This window comes from Magallana gigas, chromosome 4, assembly GCF_963853765.1.
Source record: "Magallana gigas chromosome 4, xbMagGiga1.1, whole genome shotgun sequence".
Lineage (NCBI taxonomy): Eukaryota > Metazoa > Mollusca > Bivalvia > Ostreida > Ostreidae > Magallana > Magallana gigas.
This window is the reverse complement of record NC_088856.1, coordinates 40,672,939-40,682,671: the sequence shown is the minus strand read 5'-3', so window position 1 is coordinate 40,682,671 and position 9,733 is coordinate 40,672,939. Positions and strand designations below refer to the sequence as shown.

The window sequence follows — 9,733 nt, the reverse complement described above, 5'->3', positions numbered from 1 at the left end:
AGAGCAAAGAGGATCAGAAACCCTCGCCTTTGGAAGATGTTTATGAAAACATTAGAATTTCATTAGCTATCTATAGAGAATTTGAAAGAAAGTTAAGGACCTAACCTACGTCTGCTCTGCGTGCGGCAACGCCCTCCGCGTTCGGAAAAGCCGTGTGATGGGATTGTTTACAAAATTCCATAGAAACTGTATATCCATTTGGTAAACAACAATTTATTATTTGTTTATTGAATTATGTAGTGAAAATGTTCATTTGCTTACTTGTATTTTACGTCCATCTCAAAGTAAGGTGAGCGACAAGCGCGCTAGGTTGCTGTTTTTTGTCCCGGATGTCGAAATGACCGATTGGTTAGCGCTCACACTAAGAAATTTGGTTCCGCATGCAGGTCTGGAGTTCACAATACATCACGCTCAATCTCAAGTTGATGAGAAGATAAACGGTATCTACTTATAAATTATACATATACAGTTGGCATTGGTTTTGTTAAATATTCTTGTACTTCAAAATTATTACATAAGTGCTTATACATTATACATTATGGGGAATGTTCAAAGTAGCCATGATCTTCTTGTATAAACATATTGGTCATACAGAGCAGTAGTTCATATCTAATAATACACTATAATTTCACATATCTGCATTATGTTTAAAATATTATATGATATTTTTTTCTCCGGCCAATTTTCTTAATGACATTAGTTATAATTATCATAAATATATTTATATATAAGTAATGTATTTTCAGACGTCTTTGCTCTAATGTGTGTATATGCAGCTATTATACATGTCTATGGTATTAGTATACATTTTACATGTACGTGCACCTTTAGTTATATTTACAGATGGTATTTGACTTGCATAAAACTGTTTCTATTAAGAAAGAGGATTTTCTATTCGTGTCCTCTTTTTTTCAGTGCAAAATGAAAAATGAACGCAATGCAATAACAGAAATGAACATGAATTTTATTCATTTTTGTTGTTGAACACAACATAAATTCGTGAACCCGCCATCTTTTTCACACAAAAGCACATTTTACAGTACCTTTAAACCTTCATATTCCACAATAACAGTCAAAACATTGGTGACTCCACCAACTTATTTCATCGAATATCTCACTTACAAATAAACTTGGTGGGTCCACCAATGATAAAATATTGGCGATTCTATTTTGTAAACAGCATTAAATATCTCATTCACAAAGGGCCCTGGTGGTTCCACCAAAATTCAATTGTGAATTTGTCTGCATACAGTTTTGTATTTCATTCAAAGATTTGGTGAACCCACCAACAGAGCAATGATAGCAACACATGTTATCAAACATTTCCGTTTTAATGAAACCTTAATTGGTGATTCCACCTAAATACAAATATGCAATAATCGTTTTGTCTTATACTTTACTGATTAAATTTGGTGAACTCAGACTTTCCTTATTCAAATAAGTGGTGGATCCACCAAAATGAAATTATACAAATAAATAAAGAGTACAAAGTACAAACCAAAAGTTTCTAAACATTCATCGACTAAATAAACATAAACACCACAATACATGTCAGTTTATATACAAAACAAGAAAGTTGGTGAAGCCACCAAAAAGATTGACAAAATTCAAAATACCCCTACTTTGTGGATCCACCAGATATCAAGTTATACGAATTATTAAAAAAACAGATTACAAAGTTGGTGGACTCACCAAAGAAACCCCCGGCCGGTAACAATTAGTTTATTGCTGCTGTTGAATACATAATTGGTGGGCCCACCAATATGAATGCTATGTTCAGTTTACATAAAAGATCAGAAAGTTTGTGAATCCACCAGAAAGATCAACATATCATCATAACTCATAATTGCCTTTGGATTTACAAAGCCATCAAAAAGGGGAAAAAGTGTAGAAAGAAATTTCAAAGAATATTGAAATATCATGAAGTATTTTTGAATTACAGTCGTGAAACATTTTATTACTTGCTTTAAACAAAGGGTTTACTTGTAACTTTTTCATCATCCATGATCACGTTTTGTATTGTGTCTGCACGTATTTTCTCTTTTTCATTTTTCATGAAGAGTTGACTAATTAGAAAACATTTGACATATTTCCTGCGCATGTGCGAAACAATGTCTCTATCTATTCACAGCATTGTTTCTTACTGTTCTTATATAGCTTAGTTTTTTTTCACAGATGATTTGTAGTAATCAATATGACAACTTATTGACCATTTCCAATCAGTCAAGTGGATTAAAGCTATACACGCTATAATTTGCGTCAATTTTGAATGACAGTGAAAACGCATGTGTTTGTCTACTTATAAAAGTTATCCGTAATCTGTAAATTACAAGGGTGAATTCCATCTCGTTACAAAGATATAGATTTTTAATTGTTTATTTTCCTGCCAGGAAAATATACCTTTTCATGAATATTGATGAAGGAAGAGCAAACCGACCTCATTGCGCATGTCCGCGGAGAACTAGGTGGTCGTTATTGTTTGCCTAATTAAATATCCAACTTGATTTTTAATATGCTTAACAGTTGTAAATTTGAAATACCTACATGTATAATGAGTAAAATACGCTTGCCATTCACGATACCCTTACTTCTGCATTAACACTTATAGGATCTATTAATTAATAGCACATAGGGGAAAAACACAGGTCTACGTCATTTCTTTAAAGGAAGTATTCATATCTACTCACAGGCTTGTATTTTTTTCTTTTGTTTGTACTCGTATATCGGACAAATTTATGCTTTACTGAAAATATCCTTTCCTTTGTGAAACTATCACAATTATAAAGATGTTGACCCTTCACCAGTTTTGGTATGATAGGCTAAAGTTAGCTGTCGATATCACGTGATAGATTGATATTCACGAGGAGGCATTACTTTCCTGGCAGGAAAATAAATATTTTTTATTGTTTAATATTTGATATATTTGTTACGTGATCGAATTGAGCATTATAATTAACAGAATAAAGGTAACTTTTATTAGAAATCAAACACATACATTTTCCCCTTTATTCAAAATTGACGCAAATTATAGCGTCCTCTTATGCTACGAATTTTGCGACACTTTAACCATGTTTGTTTACCTCCTTTGGGTTTCTTGTTACATGTAGGAGAGTCATCCATCCTTATCTAGAACGTTTTCACTATCTAACCGTTGTTTGTAATCTTGTAGTGAAAAGGACGAGTAAATTTTCTCAATTCACACATACTACTTTGCACCAGGGTGTTAATGTCATAATTAAATTAATAATCATGTTGACGTTAAGAAGTAGCTCAATGGGATCATAGAACGTTCCGGCATCATTTACTCCTCAGTTTTTTAGCCTCGTTGCTGAATCATACATCCTCATGTGCACAAGAAAATGGCACCTGAAAATACATATTTTTTTCAATCTTTTTAATTAGATCTTCGATAAAGGCAACAAATCTATGTTTCCTATATCAAAAGTGATGATGCATTTCTATCCTTACAAATGAATACATTTTGCCAATAAAATAATGAAGTAACTGTTTACATCTTCAGCGGGCACCAGGAGTGTGGGGGATTTTTTCTTCTTCTCGAAAACAGTCTTTTATCTGATACATTTAATTTGGGACGGTGATAAAACTCAATAGCGACATTTAACCTAAAGAACAAAATCTAGAAGAGATACGTCCCACTAATCATCCCCTTCCCCGTCTGTAATCAATGTCCTAATGCATGTACAGCTGTATTTATGCGATTATGGGTTCATATTTAATACAATAGATATTGCAAAAACGGTAATATTTTCAGGTGCATCATTAAACTGCATATTGAACAGTGGAAAGCCGAAAAAGTTTGTATTTTTCCCGTCGAATGCAACAAAAAACATTTAAGCAACATACATGTACATCAGCTAAATACAATTATATATGATCAATTTCAGTTAAGTTTTAAGCATTGTCAACTCCTCAGAATATCACACCAGTTGCTACTTCATTCTATTTTTAAACCATAAGTCAAGGAAAGGAAATAAGGAAAAAGTCGGAATAGAATAACGTACAAAAAAATCTTGATGAACACACAAATCCCCTTAATGTTTATCATCTAGTATATCAAATACGTATCATTTGTTAAACATGGATTTTATTTTACTACTTCCATCCCATAATTTACAGGTTAACTGCCTGTGAATTCATTTTACTATTTATAAAAGAAGTTGTTGTTAATTGAATAATTAAGATATTTTGGGTAAATCAATAAAATCTGACTTTCAATTCAACTGCGGTCAATTTGGATACATATGACTTAAATAATCAGAATACATAGAGACTGTCAAGAATATTTTTTCCTTAACTAACGCAAATCAGCATAAACCTAATTAATATAGCACAAACAGATTCTTTATCAGTTGTTATCAATTTTTCGATGAAAATCAAATCTTGAATAGGACACAATTTTATAATGTAAAAACTTTTACAAACAGCTGATGCATTAATTAAAATTTAGCGTTTAACTTTATACATCAAACTGTCGCAAAGTTTGATTCATAAAAAGCAATTTGAAATGAAATTTCATTGTTTTGTGTACACGTCATATTTATTTTCTGTTATAAAAAACTAAGCTGGGGAAACAACGTTTTTATTTACATGAGGCCACACGACCTAAACGATTATATGAGTAACTTTAGCCATGCTGTGAAATTGGAGATTTTTTCGAAGCTATATTTATACCTTATATCCTAACCTTTTTCGTATTCACAAAATTTGCAAAAAATATGAAAATTTTGTAACTTCTTGTATTATCGTCAGCCATTTTCTGCGATTAAAAAAAACTAGGCAGTAGCATTCGAATTTGAATATAATTGTTGCGAAAAAGCGAGTATTTGATTATCGCAAAAATGACCAGATATACATTATTGTCGTGATTATACCCCAGCACAAATTTCAACAATTAACAATCGTTATGAAGTTCAAATTGGTCGTCTGCATAAATAATATTATTTCTTTTCTAGTCCAGCTAATCTTAATGATTCTAATTTAAGTTTGTGACTTAAGTTAATATTAAGAAGTATCTAAATCAATGTTCAACATCAACTTGAATTTAGATGAAATAATGAGATAATACGCAGTGTGTATCTCGGCTGAGCTGGGCAAGGCACGTAAATAACACGAATAAGGATAAGATAAAAGTCCGATATTTGTTTGGATGACAAAAATTAATTTCTAATTTCGACAGATTATTAATTTAGTTAATAGACAAGTAGTTATTTTAGGGTTTTTTTTTTACTTTTTACTTACTATAAGGACATTGTATACTACAAGTTCTAAAATATTTTTTTATTGCAACTTTCATATAATTGAACATATGTTATTTCATTTATTTGATTTTCAACAGGGATTTGCCTTGTATATTTGGTATTTTTACAGACAAAAAATGAATATCGCTGCGCACAAAACTTGATCAGTATGATGCATACAAAATCAGTACTCTGTTTTGCATCAGAGCTCTGGGAGATTGTACAATCATGTTGTTCAATTCTAAATTTCAGTAATACTTCAAGTGACCTTGAATTATTTAACATGTGATCATTATCTGTCATACATTATTGTAGAATATGGGATCCTACGTGACGTTGAGATTTATACATAAATGCAGTTTTTTGTATATAAACTTTACATGAATAAAATGTTTCTGTATGGCAATACTATTTAAATGATAGAGAACAGTGGTCATACGTAAATAGAAAGAGCTATTTTCACTTAATCCATACAACGGTTTTGTCTTTATCCCAACTACATGTACATGTTTTTGTTATATAAACAAGACACTTAATTTGTGGGGGAGGGGGGGGAGCATTTTAAAGTTTGATTCGAGATCCATGTTTTATGAATCAAAATATGAAAAACAAATATTGCAAATAATATTTGCAATTCATTTCTTTCATAAATATAAGCAAAGCAATCTACCGTAAAAGACATCAACATCAAAACATGTGTTATAATCTTAGAAGCAAATATATCATTATAAATACCGGTATGCATCACATTAAACTAAATGTGTGCTCTTTTCGAATTTGCGAAAATGTTCTGAATTTTCATGTAGCCTGTACTAAACGTTTTTCTTAGTTAATGAAAATCAAACCTTTCTACATATACTTGTGTTTCTTTGACAGACCTTTGAAGACTACGACGAATTAATCTAGCTCGATTTTCTGTAGCTTCATGTCCCAATATTGATGCAATATTGTGATTTTTTAAAGGAAGACTATAAACATAATCATTACTATATAAAAGGATATATTTATAAACGTTTAGTGTATGACAACCTACCTTCGGGTAATGCTTTTGAATGGATCCTTTCAGCCAGTAGATTCATTAGCGGGCGCTTGAATATTAGTATTGTGACATCTGATTCAAACGTAGGATTATGATCACAGCAACTTCCGAGTCCGAGCGTGTAGCCTTTTACGTGGTGTTCGAGAAAATCACGGCACATAACGGAGGAGGCTTTGTAAGAGTCTTCTAAACGGAAAAAAGGAACATTAGAATAATTTGACAGTGTCTAAACATGGTCAATGCAGACGTATTTGACAAATCGCCGATAGAAATGCCGAGATTACCACCAATGTTATTGAGATATTTTTTCCTAAAAATGCACTGCATGAAATAGAAATTCCAAATTTAACTATAGAGTTATTTGCCAATAGGCATGATAGGTTTTTGAAGCCTTCCAATGTTCTGACACAATCGGATTGTTCTCGGCATGACCCGCTATCCAAAAGAGAAACTTCACAATCGTCTGTTCCTTAACCCATTTTTTCAGCGTCCACATCGTTAGTATAAATGTAGGGAATTCTTAAGATTACGTTTTTATTGGTTTGAAAAAAAGCAAAATATTCGTGACGTAAAATTTGTATTCAAAGTAGTCTATTTTCTCCTTATATTTTAACTTCAACAATTTAAAAACGTACCTTTGACTTAGGATTTTTCTCCTCGTCATCCATGATTTACATGCAGTAACCAAATACGTTGTTTGTATCTTCGAAATGCAAAGCTTGTAAACATCTGAAACAATTCTATAGCGCGGACCGACCTGTTTATGCTAATACAAAAACGACACAGCATGGCTCCACGGCAACCGTTCTACACTAATTAGGCCGCACCTTAGACCACTCACTCAGTCTAGATTTATTTCCCAATGAACAACAGACGTGTCTTCTTTCGATATGTAACATGATCTACGATCTATCCAAGTCTCTCTCTTTCTCTCTTTCTCTCTCTCTCTCTCTCTCTCTCTCTCTCATTTTATTCAAGTGTTTTGGTAAACAGAAAAGATGTTACTTTATGTCACACACTTTTATATTAGAGAGATATAGAGAGAGAGACCTCTCTCTCTCATTTTATTCAAGTGATTTGGTAAACAGAAGAGATGTTACTTTATGTCACACACTTTTATATCAGAGAGAGAGAGAGAGAGAGAGAGAGAGAGAGACGGGCAGGTACATTTACATGTAGGCAAACAAAGGGACAAATAGACACTGTTTGTAATTTGTAAGGATACAGCCATAAGATAAGTCATGACATTTGACTCACGGGTTTGTAAAACTTTGCAAGGCTAACAGGGTTGTTCACATAATATTTCTTATTAATATCAAAAACTAATTCACAATGTTATACGAGGATTGTCCCAAAATTGCGTAGATAAGTAGCGTTATTCACTCAATAATGAAAATAAAAAATGAAAAGTTAAAATCCGCATAAAGAAATGAATATCGTGACGAAAAGTACTTTTCAAATTAAATGATAAAGAAATTAAAAAGAGGATAAAATATGTTCATGCTCTTTTTTTTCACCCATAAAAAAATGTTTCATTTCGTAGTGAAATGGCGATGTCAGCGTTTGAGGCGACACAAAAATATCAACTTTTGTAATGATCTTTAAACATATCTTAAGGCGATATAAAAGTATATAAAATTTACATAATTGCTTAGAAATGAAATTTGTGATCAAATAGTCAAGCAACAAAGAAAGTCGTCATACGAGTAAGATGACATCATGTGCATGGAGAAAAACCTCAAGCGATAGACAGACGTTATACAATAGTCAGTGATGCAGGCATGTTTGTAAACGAGACATCGTAAATATGCATCAGGGGAACATGTTTAAGGAAAATGTTTTCTCTGATGTTGTTAAAAAATAAAACGATTACTCTAAGTTTTCCTCATGTAATTTAAGGATATGTATCATAAAGCTTCCGTGAATAATATGACTTACACGTTTACAATTGATCTGAAGTATAAGCCTAATAATTGTAAGAATGTAATCTCTCTCTCTCTCTCTCTCTCTCTCTCTCTCTCTCTCTCTCTCTCTCTCTCTCTCTCTCTCTCTCTCTCTCTCTCTCTCTCTCTAAAACCAATAAATAAGCAAAAGTACGTGCAGTATTGTTGATCCTGGCGGTGATTTAGAGGAACAACAATTCTTCTATATATGGAAGGTCTGTCGGCATACCTATGTCAGATGGTACCGACGATGACCAGGGATAGGCAGAGGCTTTACGAATTAAACATGGTGTCCGGTTGTAAGTCTGTCGTTTGTTCATAGAGTCAACACAGTCCGTGATTTTATAGAAGAAAACATTTTTATTGATTCCGGAAATATTCACTTATCTCCATCTCATTTATTTTACATATACACAACTGTGAACGTATGAACAATGTAAAATCATTAAATATATGTAAGTATAAATATTTGTAAATGTATTTTTTTCCCTTAAATCAAGCTACAAAAGAGCAAAAACGTAGACTAAGAAATCTTTCTTTTTTGAAGTCTCAATGGTTATCGCGTGAGCGCAAACCATTTTCTACATTGTAACAATTGTATTTCTTAATTGAACAGCAATAATTATTGCAATCTCCCTTTTTTATTTTTTTTATCCCACCCAAAACTTATAGATTTTGATATGTCTACGCCATGTAGATGATCTTACGCCATGTAGATGCCTCATTTGAGTTCTCTCTCTCTCTCTCTCTCTCTCCTCTCTCTCTCTCTCTCTCTCTCTCTCTCTCTCTGGATGATGGTTAACCCTAACCCAGACCGACCATGCAGACACAGGGAAATCGCTTCTGTCTTCTGCTTCGGTACCCCCCCCCCCTCTCCGATTTTGATGAGTTCCAATTTTGTAGTGGAGAATTTCGTCAGGGAAAGTGCGATTTCTCCATTTCACTGGAAATCCCCTGCTTGATACATGTTCATGTATCTTCCCACCGAGCGCCGGGTATTGTCATTTCGTCCGGAGGGTCTGTGGATCCTTGCTGCGAGTAAGTCATCGCTTCGAGCACCGGAGCAGACTTGCCGGACAATAGACGCAAAGCCTCTGCGGACAGGCCATTCTTCCCCGTCTGCCGCCGTATCCGTAGCGCCGGCTCGGACAAGACGAGCATCACCATAGAGCCTATGCGGAGCCGGGCGTCAACCGGTACGTTCTGTGTTCGCTTCAGAGGCGGGCTACCGCACCCGGAGCCGGGCCCTTTGTGTTCCCGGTCCGACCAGACTGAAGCAAACTTTCCCAGAGTCAGGATAAGGGTGAGGGGTTAAATTGATTTGCTAAATCTGAACAACTTTTTTTCAAGGTCAGGTTAAAAAAAATTACATTAAGTTATTCGCGTTCGCTAAAATCTTTTCATTCAATTACAATTTATTGTACACGGGATAACAACAACCAATACTTTTATCATGATAGTAAAACACATATATACATGTATATACACTGATG

The 9,733-nt window shown here is 33.6% G+C and overlaps 1 long non-coding RNA gene across 1 annotated transcript; it reads right to left on the bottom strand.

Moving 5' to 3' along the window:
- Window positions 1-3,022: 3,022 nt before the first annotated feature.
- LOC117684835 (uncharacterized) lies at window positions 3,023-7,229 on the bottom strand. The gene is made up of 3 exons (XR_010713218.1): window positions 6,933-7,229; window positions 6,292-6,483; window positions 3,023-3,366 (listed from the first exon to the last, which is right to left on the bottom strand). It is a non-coding gene; the product is annotated as an uncharacterized lncRNA (long non-coding RNA).
- Window positions 7,230-9,733: the final 2,504 nt, after the last annotated feature.